Source organism: Humulus lupulus, chromosome X (assembly GCF_963169125.1).
Source record: "Humulus lupulus chromosome X, drHumLupu1.1, whole genome shotgun sequence".
In the NCBI taxonomy this organism is placed as follows: domain Eukaryota; kingdom Viridiplantae; phylum Streptophyta; class Magnoliopsida; order Rosales; family Cannabaceae; genus Humulus; species Humulus lupulus.
In genome coordinates, this window is record NC_084802.1 from 79,956,262 (window position 1) to 79,973,888 (window position 17,627).

Consider the following 17,627-nt stretch of genomic DNA (forward strand, 5'->3'; position numbering starts at 1 on the left):
CAGTTGACATAAAAAACTGGTCTTTGAAGTCGTTTGGATGGCTCGGCAGCTCGATCACTGCTGCTGTGTTAGGGAAGCGGGTTAAGTAATAGAACCCGTCGCCTCGCCCCCGCTGGTCCGGGCTGGCTTTGAGGCAAAAGAAATATAGAATATCAGCAGGAGTGGGGACCTCCCACTCATGCTTTTGGAACAAATACCTCAGTCCCGCCAGCAGACGGTATGAGTTGGGGGGGAGCTGAAATGGGGTCAACCCCACATAGTTCAGAAAATCAGCAAAATACTGATCCAGGGGGAGGAAGGCCCCTGCCTTGAAGTGTTCCCCGCTCCAGGCAGCGAACGACTCGTCGAGCGGCGTGCAGCTCCGCTCCCCATCCGCAGCAGGTCGGGCGATCACGGAGGTCTTCCCCAGAGGAATGTTGTGGTTGAGGAAGATTTTGGTGATCTTTGCCTGGCTGGTTATCTTCGAGACGATTCTCTCCGCCTCGAAAAACGCGTCAGGGGCCACCTCGGCTTGCTTCTCCACCGCTGGCCCAAAGTGAGGGATTGGCGAGCTGGTCACCACCGCCTTTCCTTTATCCTGCTGGGAGGACGAACTTACCACATTCTTCTGTGGCAGATTTCTCTTTGGAGCCATCTGGTCGCCTATCGAACAAAAGAAAACACTTTAGAAAAGGCGACCCAAGCAGGAGGGTGAAGCAAGTATTATGTACACGAGCTGGGGTAAGCCCAGCCCGTGGAGAGTGGTGCCACGCGTCCCAAGGAACACGCGCCTATGCCCTCAACAGATCCCAGATTACTCGGAATTCGTGTGTCAGAGGACTCAGAGTCAAAAAATTGCCTTGGGGGGAAAGTTTCAACAGGCAAGGCGTGGCAAAACCGCTTTTAAGGCGTATTCCCTAAGCTACCCAGTTTTTGCACCCAAAATTTCTAAGGACCCTACCCAGAAATTGTTCCTAAGAGAGAACCATGGAACCCATATTCTAGGACGATGTCCCATGGCAAGTGTGCCCTAATCTAAGAAGGGCTGTCACCCTCCATATCCGCGCGACCCAGAAAACCTCTGCATGTGGCTACAGTATATTTTTTTGCCTAAGCTACAGTGGCATGCTTTCAAAAATAAACAAGGACAGGAGACTTACAGTATATGGTTAGATGGTGAGTGAGGTTGCTGTGCTGGTAGGAGCTTCGTTGGCACAGTGGTCTCCGAAGTTTTGAAGGAACTCGTGCGCTTAAGCTTCGTGAACGAAGAAGATGAGAGCAATGGAAATGAGGGTTTTGTTCTTCGGAAGGTCAGAGAAAACAAGGAAAGTTGAGAGGTTTGGAATGGTAAGGTGGCCCGTGCGTGGGATGACCACCACTATTTATACACGGGAAGGATCACGTGTAAAAGGCCCTTGGGAGACCCTCCACTCGAAATGTGAAACGACGGTTGGACAGTAGGCTAGGCCATTTAATGCGGTTCTCGTAGAGTGTACCGTCGCCACCCACGCCGTTCCACGTATCAGACGCATGCGAAAAGCATGGAATGCGAAGGGTTGTGGGAGAAGTCTAAAAGCCCCTACTGTGGTCTCCCATATCTGACGTCATGAACCACGAGCAGGAGCTTGGGGGGCAGATGTACGCCCTGGTTTTTGCAGGGGCTGTTTAGCAGGATGAGCCTCGGACTAAACATGATTTAGTCCGAGGCTCCCACAGGCCAGAGGCTCTATTTTCAGGACGGGCCCTTTCTAGCTCGAGGGGGTCCTGTTTCCAGCTCGCTCTTGTTGCACCAGGAGCTGGGAACAACATCCGACGACCACTGACGGATCAGCTCGGGTTATGGATTGCTCCGGTAGCGAGCTTCTCAGGAAGCTCTGACCCTATGGGAAGTCAACACGCAAGATAAACGTGCATAATCCTGCCATCACGTGTCCGATATCCCCCTGACTTCTCGGACACGCAGCAGGAGCGTGCGTATTCAGACACCCACGGACGGGTTGGGCCGTGCGGCCCATTATCTCCTTCCATACTGATTAGACCACACTTGTGCGTCAGGTTTAGGAATTAATCATGAATATTACAGACTTGATATGACAAATGGTAACGTCACGGGATGACCTCCCTACCAACTTCCAGGTGCCTTCTCCTATAAATATGGAGACCCTGGGAGTTGATAGGGGTTGGAAAAATAGTCTTGTAAGAACTATATACTTTGTAAACCAATTATCCAGAAAAGATCAATAATATTGACTAGTGGAGTAGAAGGATTTTAACCTTCGAACCACTTAAAAACGTGTCTGGAGTCACCTAGTTCTTTCCACAAAGATTTCATATCTGTGACGGTTCTACTTTTAAGTACTAATCTCTTTCTCTTCTTCTCTTAATTATCTGTTGCCGAAGAACCGCGTCAACAGTATATATAAAGTAAATGAGTAAAGTAACACGCGACAACTGAAAAAAAAAAAGCGGCAAATGAATGTGCCTAACCAGTCTTTTCCCTATTATGTGCAGTAGACTCCCCTTTTCATCTCTTTCTCTCTCTGTCTCATTTTCCATCATATTTTCCTTCTCTCCTTTCTCCTCCTGCTATACCCATCTCTATTTTCCCGTCCCCTAGCTGGAAAACAAGTAAAGACTCAACCTTATCTCTATTTTCCCATCCCCTAGCTGGAAAATAATTGGTAAAGACTCAACCTTATCACCACCTCGTCCTCCTCCTCTCTCGGACTGAACCACCTCCTCTCTCGGACCGAACCTCCTACTGGAGCCTTGATGAAGAAAAAAAATGGAGCCAAAGTATATCTCAAGATATATGGTAAATATAAAGTATGCTTCTCTATAATTTTTTATTTGAAATTTTGACTATATTTTTCTTGAGAATCACCGCATTCACGAGCCATGTTTTCTGATGATATATATATCTATAAAAATATAATCTTTGACATTTCCCTCACTACTCTCCCTCATCTCACTGTATCTCCCTAAATCTCTCATGACCTTCTCTAGGTTGGGATATGAAAATTTCTATTAACAAGCTTATTTTCAGTATGATGTTGTTAGGTTGAGGAGAACATTTGTAAGTTTGCAAAGAAGGGTCATACTCCATCTTAGATCAGTGTGATTCTTCATGACTCTCACGGTATTGCTCAGGTGAAGAGTGTTACTGGAAGCAAGATCTTGCGTGTTCTCAAGGCCCACGGTAATCATTCTTAGTGTTTTGTTTTATGAGCTCAAGAGTAGAACCTTATTTTCAGTCAATGTTGAGCCTTATCTTCGGTCATTGTCGACCCATTTCATTGCTTATTTTTGTTGGAAGAACTTTAGGTCTAGTTAACTGTTTGCTAAATATTTGAATGAGCGAAGGGAATAATTAATTTTTATGGTTTTTCATTTGTTTAATTTTGGGTAATTGGCATTATAGTGTAATTGAGCTTAAGAGGTTTTTATGGAATTTGGTTGCTTAAGAGGTGTAATTGCATATCTGATTCGAAATAAAACTAACCAACAACATAAAAAACCTGCCTAAATTTTTTTTGTAAGTATAACAAGAGAAAGAATTACTTTTAAGGAATGCTCAAAGTTGGGTAGAGTTGCTGTAACTTGTTCATAACCTTTGAACTGTGTACAGTACATGTCCAACTAGACAATATCTTCCACACTAGCTGAAACAAATGCTTGGATACTGGGGAGACCACTGCTACATTGATGAAAATTGGAATTAATATGCAGATGCTATGAATTAGTTTAAAGCAAATAGAATAATGACCGACCTGTAGATTAGTCACTGAAACTACTACTGGGAAAAACACTCACACATCCATCAACAACATAATTAAAGGACTCTTCTTCCAATAAATTTGCTTTGCTTTGAACAAGTGAAGTCTCTCCTTAGCTCCATATAATGAAACCAAGTGTATTGTATTTTCTTTGAATCATCTGTACCATTAATATTCATAAACACAACCCACAAATATACACATTGAATAAATACATCTGAAATCAAACAAATATACCCTTGAAATTTTATTGATAAAGAATAGAATACAAACTGAGGTCTCGAACAATGACTATTTTGACAGTGTATCCACGCTGTAGTAAGAGGTTGACAAGCCATGAAGCTTGCAACAGAGTGATTCTTGATGCCCCTTTTGTGTGCATTAAAGCTCTCTCATGTTCTCACTTTAAGAGTCATCTTACTTTATATTGTCTTGATTTCAAAGTAAGAATATTGTATCTGTTCTAATTAACATTAACATAACAGATAAGAATTCTCACACTTCATAGTTAATAGTTCTTCAAATCTGAATTTTTAGTGTCACATACCAGAACGGATAACCACTTGAGGTTTGATTAGACCATTCTTTGAGTCAATCTGTATATAAATAAAAATAAGAAGTTATAATACTAACTAGTTACGCTTAGCTCAAGTGCCCACCTGCCTTCTCTTTCAAAGTGGAGGGGCCTACATATCATTAGAAAATCTAACACCTAACAATGTTGTCCACTAAAACATATCATCAATGTTAGGATCTTAATCTTCTATCCTTGATCATGAAACCTGTGTCTGATTTTGAAGGAAAACCCTTTGTTTTGCAGTTTCAAGATCCTGAAACTTTGTTACTTAATAACAATATCAGAGTAATATTAACAAACACATAGAAAACTTAACAGAAAAATAAAACAAAGAAAGAACACAGAGTTTTATACTGATTCAACCAAGATATCTCGGTTTACATCCAGTTTAAGAATATCTATCATAGATTTATTATTCAGCAACAGTAAGAGTACATATCACAGTCGAGTAATGGCAGCATATCTCTCAAACAATCTCACAAGTGCTTTCTCTCAACACTCAAACCAAGCACAAAACTTTCTAACAGTAGTGAGGCTTATTACAAAACCTAGAAACCCAATACTCTTTCTCTCTCGTACTCTTTTCTCTCTCTCTAAAGCCCTTGACAAAATATTTCTTCAGCTGAAAATCTTCTCACCTGTCTCTATTTTTTAATGAGAAGAAGCTTATTTATATTTATATATATGGGCCTTAGCCTTATTTGAATTAGTTTCCCAAAAGAAAAAGAACTGTTTGAAAACAATTGGAGGTTTAAATGAAATAGTTAAAGTTGTTGGGATTTGGTGAAACAAACCCAACAGTAGGCATGTGCAAGATTGAAATTCTATCTACCAGATTTTCTCTTTTTCTCCATTCAAGTATTAAAAATACAAGAAAATTAGTATAGATTATTGAAATTTGATAGAATAAAAAAAATGAAAACCAAAATAATGAGTATATTCAGACCTTTATCAAGACAAATGATTCATCTGGGAAGGCGCTCATGTCCCAAAAATCCGTTAGCATATCTATTACAACTTATATAAATCAACCAAAGGTGTTATAGGGGGGAAGAATGCTAATCCTAACCAGGTTTAACTCCTTTCTCTTATTGTATATTTATAAACTATGTCGGTTGGTTTGGACATAAGAAGTTTGCTTCCTATTGTGGGAAAGGTGTAATTTTTTTTTATTCATACTAAACTTGGTATTTATATGGACTATAATGGGTAAACTAATTTGCCACAATTAGCACAGTGATGTTTTCCATTATGGATTTTAGGATTCTCATGATATTGTTAAAGTTATTAGTACAACTGATTGATGTAGAATGAGTTTTACATGGATAAAATTCTGGTGTGAAAAGAGTTTGGGAGCTGTCTCAAATTCATAAAGAAAACTGAACACCCTAGCTGTTTTTTTCATAATTTAAATGGTATTAGTCAATGTAATCCTGAAGATTTTCTATTGTCTTTCCAAAACCCAGATCATTAATTCTAAGTTTCAATATGTAAAAAGACAGTGGAAACTACAGTAATTTCTTTGCCATCATTTGTCATTGCATTTGGATTATGCATTATATAGTGTGTATTTTAAGCCAGGTTATTTTCCATCTAAATATATAATCAACTGGTGTAATGGAATATGGTGATTGTTTTTTGGAATGTATACTTCCACTTTCTATTTTTACTATCCCTAAAACATATTTAAAAAGTTGGTTTGAACCTTTTTTTTTTGGCACTTCTATGCAAATTGAGAATGTATAACACCTGTTCTAAATGGCAAAATATTGTAATGAAGATATGCTTGAAAATGACATTTGTGAGAACTAGCTTTGTGAGAGAGTTTCTTCAAGACTTCTATTATTATTTTTTCCCAAACAAGTCACATTTATCTTTGATTTTTCCTTAACAGCTTATTTATTCCGAGAAGTTCTTTCCCTAGTCTATGTATAAGTACTTTGTTCAGTTTGTTCTTGATATATTGTCAATCCATTTTCCTCAATTTAAACCATTTTATTATAGCACCTTACAATTTATAAAAAAACATCTATAGCAAAAAGAATAGAATTCTTAACCGCTGGTGTATTATATGAATTATAATAGTTTATGGGAACAATAAAACATAAATAACAATGCTCTATTCTCTACAATAAAAAATTAAAAAAAAAAAGAGAGGAGGACATTGAATAGTTATTAAATTGCCATTGAGTTATTATCTTTGTAGGCTCTAATTATCTTACTCAATAAGCACAAACATTAAGTAAATTGTGCATTCCATTGATAATTAAGTTTAGCCTCCTGGTCACTAGATATTTAGTAGCTTAAGAGGAAGTCTATATCTATATATTATCATAAGCACATTTTGGAAGTGGCTCATCAACCAAGTTAATTCTCTTTGTAAGCACAATCACTCTCTTTCTCTCTTGGTTAATGATTCATACTGTCGTTGTTAACTTCACAGAATATAACTGTGATCATGCATAAACATGAGAGTACCAAACCATATATGGAAATGTGTAGTATAATATTGAGTTTGACAAACACTGCTAGATCTAAGCCTGTACATAATACAATAGGACATGCTAAGCATCTTGTCTAGGATTAGTACTGTCTCTTTACAAATGCATAGACTCCTCAGGATCATGCAGCCCCCAAACTCTAGTTTGTTGTTGCACTACCAAAATTGAACAACACACACAAACACCTTATGATCACAGCAAGAAACCAGAAAAGAAAGTAAGAAAGAACACACACCATTACAGAACTCAACCTTGCAAGAATGAATATCACATCTCAGCTTTTTTTTCTCTGTTTTCACTCTTCTACTCTTGAGTTTTTTTTCTTCCTCACAATACCCAACTAGCTTTATAAGACAGCTAGAAACTTATCTTGGTTTTATATTTAGGTTGGTGGTAAAGTGACACCAAGCGAAGGACAGTCTCGCAATGTACCGCAATCAAACAATATTCAGTCCCCTAAGGTAAATTATAAAAGTTGTTATTGTTTTAAATTTTCATTTTAGAAGAACAAATACAGAAACTAATATATTGTCTTTAAAATAAATTTGGTAGAGTATTGCACTAGAAAAAATATATAACTTTACAGAAGGGAAGAATGCTTGCTACTTGCTTGACTGGTGTAAAAAACGCCCTAGACTAATACGTACAAAACATTCGCATAACATAGTTTATAAAGAATACCACTCATTATCAAAGTCTCAGTGGGGACTTTCTTAAAAACCATGCAAGTTGGCGCCATAAGTTTTAAAAGAAAACATAGATTTTTATGCAAAGTTCAAGGAAACAAAAATTAAATAACTGAGTCCCACTGATAATTTAGGAAAGTCTCTTAAAAACAAAACATAATTTAAATGGCGTTCTACGATGATCATTTTTCCGTCCATAGGATTACCCCACGCCATACACCCCATGATGATAGAACTCCTCACGTCACCATACGTGCCATAAGAGATCTTATTTACTACCTGGAAGGAAAGTAAGGGGGGTGTATGGCGTGGGGTAATCCTATGGACGGAAAAATGATCATCGTAGAACGCCATTTAAATTATGTTTTGTTTTTAAGAGACTTTCCTAAATTATCAGTGGGACTCAGTTATTTAATTTTTGTTTCTTTGAACTTTGCATAAAATTCTATGTTTTCTTTTAAAACTTATGGCGCCAACTTGCATGGTTTTTAAGCAAGTCCCCACTGAGACTTTGATAATGAGTGGTATTCTTTTATAAACTATGTTATGTGAATTTTTTGTAAGTATTAGTCTAGGGCATTTTTTACAAATGGTATCAGAGTCGGTCGTCCATGTTTCCAAGGACCCCCCCATACACGCTAAAGATGGGAAAATCTCACTTCACCGCGTCGTAAGTATTTGCTTATGTGTTATTACTTGCTTTTATTTTATTTAATTTTTCTATAGTTAGCTGTAGTAGTAAATATGCCTCCTGTGTTAAGAACGACAAAGAAACAATTGCTTAAGGAAATCCGCGCAATTCCAAAAGTCGAGCTTCACGAGGATCCTGATGATTGGCACATGGCGGTTTTAAAGACGACGAAGGAGGTATGTGATCGTATACAAGGAATAATGAATAAGTGGGGAGCCTTGATTTGGCCCATATAGCAATTCTGGGTAATGAGTGAAGCTTTGTCGATGTACCCAGAGGCTCTTCGACAGTTACATCAATCATGGAATAACGTTTCCCTAGATGATATGGAGTTTAGCACCATGGAGTTTACGATTCGCGACTTTCTGGCAAGATATGACCTTAGTCGTCTAGAGTGGGTGCTAGTAAAGACAGATGATGGCGAAATAGAGGGGCATTTAGAGATGGTGCATGACGTGGAAGGAGAAATGGCAGTTGAGGAAGTACTGCGAGCTATACCGCGTCAGACCGCGAGGATGGAGATAATGGCGAGCGCTCCCAGCTATTTCCACATCCCTGAAAACGTCTTTTATACAATTCAGAGGACGAGTCCACCGTCGAGGACTAGAGTCCATTTCGTGATCATCGCATGGGGATGCCAATAAATAAGATGGATTAATAATAATTTTCTAAGACCTTAAGGATATATGTCTTGGTTAATTAAACACTTTTTGGGATTGTTGAATTTTGGAATATTTTAAACATTTTTTAATACTATGGATAGTTTATTGCAAATTTAAATGGTGTGGTGTGAATGCATGATTTACAAATACCCAATAATATGCAATGTTCCTTCCTTATGATTTTTCCTGTGATTGCCTTAGAACTTCATCATGTCAACTAGAGGAAGAGGAGGAAGGGGAAGAGGTAGAGATAGAGGAAAGGGTGCCTCCACAAGGTCTGAAACTACGGCCATCCCTAACGTTGAAGTGCCATCTGTTCAACCTGCAGCTCCAGCAGCGCCAACTGTGGACCTGGCTGCAGAGGTGGCAAGGTTAAGAGAACAATTGAGACTAAGAGATGAGGAGTTAGCGCAAGCTAGACAAGCAGCATAGACATCTCAAATGCACCCCATACCTCAAGTACCAGTGGCACAACCTCAGCCGCCAGTACCACCACCTGCACCACAACCTGTAGCCTATGGGTTTGAACCAGTATATGAACGCTTCAGGAAACAAGCCCCGTCGACGTTTGAAGGGAAAGCTGACCCAATGGTGGCAGAAGATTGGCTAAGGTCTGTTGAGACTATTTTTGATCATATGGAGTTAAATGATCGCCAAAGGGTTTCCTGCGTAGCTTATCTACTTAAGATGGATGCACGGATTTGGTGGGATGTCACTAAACAGACCAGTGATCCAAACACCATGACTTGGGGCAGTTTTTCCAGGCATTCAGTAAGAAGTATTAAAGTCCAGCGGTGTTAGCAACTAAGGTTGATGAATTTATAACTCTGGTTCAAGGGAGCCTTTCGGTCATCGACTATTCACAGAAGTTCGATCGATTGGCCAAGTTTGCCCCTGAAGTGGTGCTGACTGATGCAATGCGAGTCCAAAGGTTTGTAAGGGGGCTTAAACTGATGATAGAAAGGGATGTTAGGATGACTATCACTGAGGTGGTCAGTTATGCAAAGGTATTGGATAGAGCTCTTGAGGCTGAATATTTGGAAGAACGAATATGGAAGGATAATGCCGCTAGAAGAGAGAACCACCGCAACAAGAACTTCCATGAGAGCAACAAGAGAAAGGCTATCGAAGGGCAGAATAGTGGGGTTAATAAAAGACCTAGACCTCCAGTCACGAACAGCAACAACCACAACTCTCAGAACCATAGCAACCGCAATAACCGCTTCAATGACCGGAACCATGGGAACCAACAGGGCAACCGAGTCGAGTATCCTACCTGCCCTAAATGCACCAGGAAACACCCAGGAGAGTGCCAGGCTGGTTCCAACAAATGCTTCAAGTGCGGCCAGACAGGAAACTTGCGGAAGAATTGCCCACAATGGAAGGCGGGACAGAATAACAATAACAATCTGGTGCCAGCAAGAGTCTTCGCCTTAACTCAGAATGAAGCGGCCAATAGCAACACTGTGGTTATAGGTCAGCTCCCTATATCTGGTACAATGTGTAGAGTCTTAATTGATTCTGGAGCAACTCATTCCTATGTTTCCATGAATGTGATTGATAGACTGAATATTCCTTATAAGATGTTTGAACATAACTTTAGTACATTGTTGCCATCGGGAGATATGATGTTGTCAAATAAGTGGTTACCGTCAACACCTGTAACGATAGAAGGTAGAGAGTGCCCAGCAGATCTCATAGAACTGAGTATACCGGATTATGATGTCATACTCGGCATGGATTGGTTATCCAAGCATGGGGCTACGATAGACTGTCGAAAGAAGATCGTAGAGTTCAGGCCAAAGGAAGGAGAGGTTTTCTCCTTTAAAGGTGAAGTAGCATGCCTTCGAACACCCATAATATCTGCACTGGAAGCACGGAATATGATGCAACATGGATGTTCGGCGTTCCTTGCCAGTGTAGTGGATAAGTCCAAGGAGTCAGAACTAAAGCCAGAAAATGTTCATATTGTTTGTGAGTTTCCGGAGGTGTTTCCCGAGGAATTACCAAGACTACCCCCAAACAGAGAGATCGAGTTTGTAATCGAGCTTCCACCTAAAAATGCACTGATATCTAAAGCACCTTATCATATGGCGCCGGTAGAGTTAAAGGAACTTAAGAACCAACTGCAGGAGTTGTTGGACAAAGGGTTCATAAGACCTAGCCATTTTCCATGGGGAGCACCAGTCCTATTTGTGAATAAGAAGGACGGGAGTATGAGAGTGTGCATTGATTATCGAGAGCTCAATAAGGTCACCATTAAGAATAAGTATCCTTTGCCTAGGATAGACGACCTTTTTTATCAGCTACAAGGGGCTTCAGTGTTCTCGAAGATTGATCTGCGGTCTGGGTACCATCAGTTGAAGGTGAAAGAGGGAGACATACCAAAAATGGCCTTCAAAACTCGCTATGCGCATTACGAATTCTTAGTGATGTCCTTTGGACTCACCAACGCCCCAGCAGCCTTTATGGATATGATGAATAGGGTATTTAAGGATTTCTTGGACAAGTTCGTAGTAGTGTTCATTGATGATATCCTCATTTACTCAAAGACCAACGAGGAGCACTGTACGCCCTGTTTTTCCCACGGGCTGATTAGCGAGCCGAGCTGCGGCCTAATCATAGTTATCTCGTGGACGTCCCGCAGACTGGAGCTTCTGTCATTAGGTCGTACCTACTTAGCTCGAGGAAACTCAAGGGTTCGCCAAGATTGCACAAGACTTGACCCCGGATTCTGAAGGCCTATGGTCGAGTTAAGTATCCAGCTCGCAGTATGAACTAGGTATGAAGGCTGTGACCCTTTGTAAAGTCAACACACGCAAGGTAAACGTGCATATATCAGACATCACGTGTCTGATATGCCCCTGACTTCTCGGACACGCAGCAGGGACGTGCGTATTCAGACACCCACGACTGGGTTGGGCCGTGCGGCCCATTATCTCCTTACCTATCGATTTGACCATACTAATGTGTCAGGTTTAGGAATTAATCATGAATGTCACAGAGTTGATGTGATAGATATGAGGGTCACGGGATGACCTTCTTACCAACTCCCAGGTGCCTTCTCCTATAAATATGGAGACCCTGGGACTTAATAAGGGTTGGATTCTCTATTGTAAAAAAGGCCCTGTAATCAAATATCCAGTATAGAGCAATAATACTGACTAGTGGAGTAGAAGGATTTTAACCTTTGAACCACTCAAAAACGTGTCTTGTGTCACCTCTTTCCTTTTCTAAGATCTTATATCTGTTTCGGTTCACACTTAGCACTAATCCCTTTCTCTTCATTTCTTAATTACCTGTTGGCGAAGAACCGCGTCAACAGTTTGGTGCTTTCATTGAGAGCAAGTCCGATTCAGTGCTGTCGCAAACATCCGACTATGGTGACAACTCGATCCCGGCACGGTAACGAAACAGAGCAACATGGTGGGAAGGAAAAGTCTGCATTTGGATTGTAGGCCCAGCAGTGGTAGAACAGATCTTCCATGGACTTTTCCGAAGTTGTCCGCTCGGCCTCTAGGGCAGCCTGGGCGGCCTGGACCTCAGTCTTCGCGGTGTCTAGGTCCATCCTCGAGGTGGCAAGGGAGGTCTCGAGCTCTTGGACCTTCAAACGAGTTTTCTCAAGCTCGACCTGCGAGGCCGCCATGGCATCCTTGGCCGCCTGCAGGGTAGTCTGATGCTCATCCCTCATGTCCCCGAGCTGAGTTTTGGTCCTGATGATGCTCCGGTGAAGGGCGACAACGCTCTGCGAAGACGGAAAGACGATTGCCTTAGAAGAAAAATAAAAGCAGGGAAAAATATAACAATGTAAACAAAACCACAAAAGGTTAAGGTTAGCTTACCGTCATGGCCATGCCTAGTGAAGATTCCAGCACGCCCACCGGGCTCATTGTCTCGATGGCCCGGAGCTCCTTCTCGGTGAACTTGTATATGTGGCTGACGGCGTAGTTCGCCGACTCATACACCGTTCCCCGAAAGGCCTCGGGGATCTTCTCCAGGTCTTGGGGATTATCGGAAGGTATGATGGACGATGTCCCGACCTCCGTTCCCACATCCCGGGCAGCGAGTGGAGCTCGCGGAGCCGGTGGAGGCATATTGCTTCCCCTTACAACAGGAAGGACCGCTCCCGCGACCTGTGTAGCTGGGGCTTGATCCTTCTCCTTCGCAAGGGACTTGGTGGGTGTCCTGGCGGCGTTCTTGGACGTCCGGAGCCTCTTCTCTCTTGGCCCCGCGGCAGCGTTCCCTCCGAAAACCGTACCTCGTAGGCTCTCCTCGGGCTGAGACATATCTTCTACCAAGGCAAAAACATGGTTAGTACGAGAATTAACGATCATGCAAAAACAAAAGCGAAGGGATAAAGAAAAATTCAAGTATGTGTACTAAGGGAATCCTACCCCCCGGGCTAGAAGAAGAATCTAAGTCGATTACTTCCCGAGCTAGCGCAAGTTCTGGGTCTGGGTCCAACTCAGGGCTAGATTCCTCTACATATTGCCTAATTCCCAGAGCTGTGACGCCCCTCCGGAGTGAGGGCCATGTACGAAGGTTGGTCCCATACTCCTCGAATAGGATCGACCTAAAGGCTAGGGTGTTATCTACTACTACGGTACCCCTAGGCCGGCTATCTTGATAGTCCAACACAAGCCGGTCAACACAATGGAGCAGGGTTGTGTTCAGGTCCGGATGGCTTCGGTGACGATGGAAGAGCTGCCTAGGATTGAACCTAGCTAGCCGGGGGTCTGCTGTGGCCCTATCTAGACTCCTAAACATGTAAGGGTTACCTTGGCCAGAAGGACCCGCGGCTGCTCCGGATTGGATCCTCTCCTCGCCTGTCCCCGGGACGACCTCCAAGGTCTGCTTCCTATTCCTCACGAGGGGAACTTCGTTGCCCTCGTCCTTCTCGTCCTCGTCTTCTGCGACCTCCTCCACCATGATGGGTCTGGTGTCGCGAGCTGGGGGAAGCCCCCGGGGCCTCCTGAGGTTCAAAGTCTGATTTGGGAAAATCAGCTTGCAGGCCACCATCGTCTCGTCCATTACGAGCGTGCGGTAATCTTTCTCACTGGGGGGCAAGCCTGCCAGTGTCTCATATTGGGCCCCGAGGGTCACAGATTTCTCTGTCCTCGCGAAGATGGCTGCATGATTGGTCTAAGTCAGAAAAGGATATGGGAGGAGCAAAAGCGACACTTAACTTCCGAGCTAAGGATAAAAAAAAACACAAACACTTACGAGGGCGATTGAAGTAGTGGAGCTCACAGTTTCTGAACCCCGTCGACATGAAGAACTGGTCCTTGAAGTCGTTGGGGTGGCTAGGCAGCTCGATGACCGCAGCCGTATTGGGAAATTGGGTTAAGTAATAAAACCCGTCGCCTCGCCCCCGCTGGTTCGGGCTGGGTTTGAGGCAGAAAAAGTATAAGATTTCCGCAGGAGTGGAGGCCTCCCACTCATGCTTCTGAAACAAGTATTTCAACCTCGCCAACAAGCGATAGGAGTTGGGGGGGAGCTGAAATGGGGCTAACCCCACGTAGTTAAGGAAATCAGCAAAATACTGATCCAGCGGGAGGAAGGCCCCCGCCTTAAAATGTTCACCGCTCCAGATCGCGAACGACTCATCGAGCGGCGCACAGCTCCGCTCGCCCTCTGCAGCAGGTCGGGCCACCACGGATGCTCTCCCCAGGGCGATGTTGTGGGAAAGAAAGATTTTGTTGATCTTCGTCTGGTCGGTGACCTTTGAGACGATTCTCTCCGCCTCAAAGAAGGCGTCGGGGGCGACCTCAACCTCCTGCTCCACCGCCGGCCCAAAGTTAGGGATTGGGGAGTCCGGCATCACCGCCTTTCCTTTGTCCTGCTGTGAGGCCGAGCTGCTGACGGCCTTCTTGGGGGCGTTCCTTTTCGGTGCCATCTGGTCGCCTAGCGAACAAAAGAAAACATTTCAGAAAAGGCGACCCAAGCGTGAGGAAAAATCAAATGTCATTTGCATGAGCTGAGGTAAGCCCAGCCCGTGGAGAGTGGGACCACGCGGTTCGATGAACACGCACCTGTGCTCCCAACAGATCCCCGATTACTCGGAATTCGTGTGTCAGGAGGGTCGGGATAGAATTTTCCTTGGGGGGAAAGTTTCAGTAGGAAAAAAAATGCAAAACCGCCTGTGAAGCGTGTTCCCTAAGCTTCCCGGTTTTGCACCCAAAATTTCCAAAACTCCTACCCAGAAATTTTCCCCAGAAAAAGCATCCTGTAGACCATACGCTTAAACGATTTCCTACAGCAAAGATATCCTAGCCTAAAAAGGGGCTTTCACCCTCCATACCAAAAAAAACCCAGTAAAACCATGCATGCGGCTACAGTAAAATATTTACCTAAGCTACAGTGAAATATATTTCCAAAACACACATGGTCAGGGAACTTACAGTGTTTGACTGGGAGGCGGATGAAGGTATTACCTGGGTGAAAGCTTCGTCGGGGTACCAGCTTCCAAAGCTTTGAAGAAATCCTGACGTCTGAGCCTCTTGAACGCTGAGTATAGCAGTCACAGAGAAGAGGGTTTTTTTTCTTCTGAGATGAAGAGAGAAGAAGAAGAGATTCGGAAAAATTTCAAATGAAAGGGTGGCCCGTGCGTAGGGTGGCCACCCCTTTTTATATACGTGAAGGGTCATGTGTAGAGGGCCATTGGGTGGCCCTGATGAGGGATTCGAGGCCCTCCACTCGAAATACGGAACGACGGCTGAGCATAGGCTAGGCCATTTAATGCGGTTCTCCTAAGGCGTACCGTCACCAACCATGATGTTCCACGTATCAGGAGCCTGCGTAAGAGGTGGAATATGAAGAGTTCATGGGGAATCCTAAAAGCCCCTACTGCAGTCTTACCCGACGTGGCATACCACGAGCAGGGGCTTGGGGGGCAGATGTACCCCCTGTTTTTCCCACGGGCTGATTAGCGAGCCGAGCTGTGGCCTAATCATAGTTATCTCGTGGACGTCCTGTAGACCGGAGCTTCTGTCATTAGGTCGTACCTACTTAGCTCGAGGAAACTCAAGGGTTCGCCAAGATTGCACAAGACTTGACCCCGGATTCTGAAGGCCTATGGTCGAGTTAAGTATCCAGCTCGCAGTACGAACTAGGTATGAAGGTTGTGACCCTTTGTAAAGTCAACACACGCAAGGTAAACGTGGATATATCAGACATCACGTGTATGATATGCCCCTGACTTCTCGGACACGCAGCAGGGACGTGCGTATTCAGACACCCACGACTGGGTTGGGCCGTGCGGCCCATTATCTCCTTACCTATCGATTTGACCATACTAATGTGTCAGGTTTAGGAATTAATCATGAATGTCACAGAGTTGATGTGATAGATATGAGGGTCACGGGATGACCTTCTTACCAACTCCCAGGTGCCTTCTCCTACAAATATGGAGACCCTGGGACTTAATAAGGGTTGGATTCTCTATTGTAAAAAAGGCCCTGTAATCAAATATCCAGTATAGAGAAATAATACTGACTAGTGGAGTAGAAGGATTTTAACCTTTGAACCACTCAAAAACGTGTCTTGTGTCACCTCTTTCCTTTTCTAAGATCTTATATCTGTTTCGGTTCACACTTAGCACTAATCCCTTTCTCTTCATTTCTTAATTACCTGTTGGCGAAGAACCGCGTCAACAAGCACGAAGAGCATTTGAGATTGACTCTAAACAGATTACGGGAACATCGGTTGTACGCCAAGTTCTCTAAATGCGAATTTTGGCTGGAACAGGTAACCTTCTTAGGGCACATAGTCTCCAAGGATGGAATTGCAGTAGACCCAGCAAAGATCGAGGCCATTAGAGACTGGCCCCAGCCAAAGAATGCCTCAGAAGTACGGAGTTTCTTAGGGTTGGCAGGTTATTATAGAAAGTTTGTCGAGGGTTTCTCGAAGATCGCTACCTCGTTGACCAACTTAACCCGGAAACATCAGAAGTTCGCATGGACAGAAAAATGTGAAGAGAGTTTTCAGACCATGAAGGATAAGTTGATTTTCGCGCCTATCCTTTGTGTTCCCACTGAGGGCGGAAAATTTGTGGTGTACTATGATGCATCAAAGAATGGCTTGGGATGCGTGTTGATGCAAGAAGGGAAGGTGGTAGCTTATGCTTCCAGACAACTCAAGGATTATGAGCAGCGGTATCCCACTCATGACCTTGAATTGGCAGCTGTAATATTCGCACTCAAGATATGGAGACATCACCTGTACGGAGATAGGTGTGAGATATACACCGACCACTAAAGTATGAAATACTATTTCACACAAAAGGAACTGAACATGAGGCAGCGAAGGTGGTTGTAATTAGTAAAGGATTACGATTGTGAGATTCTATACCACCCAGGCAAGGCAAACGTAGTTGCTGATGCTTTGAGCAATTGGGGATATGGGAGTGTCTCAGCGCTGCATGCAATAGAGATGCCTCTTCAGAAAGAGATCATAAATGCTAGGATTGAAATTGTGACAGGAAGTTTGGCAAACATCACATTGCAATCGTCTTTACTAGAACAAATCCGAGAAGGACAGAAATTTGATGAAGCCTTGGTAAAACAAGAGGCTTTGGTACAAGAAGGTGGCAGCAGCGATTTCACGATGTCTAAGGGTGGATTGCTAAGATACAAGGATAGGATTTGTGTGCCTGACAGTGCTGAGATTAAGAAAAGTATTATGAAAGAAGCACACACAACGCCTTATTCCTTGCACCCAGGGTCCACGAAAATGTACCAAGACCTCAAGGCATTAT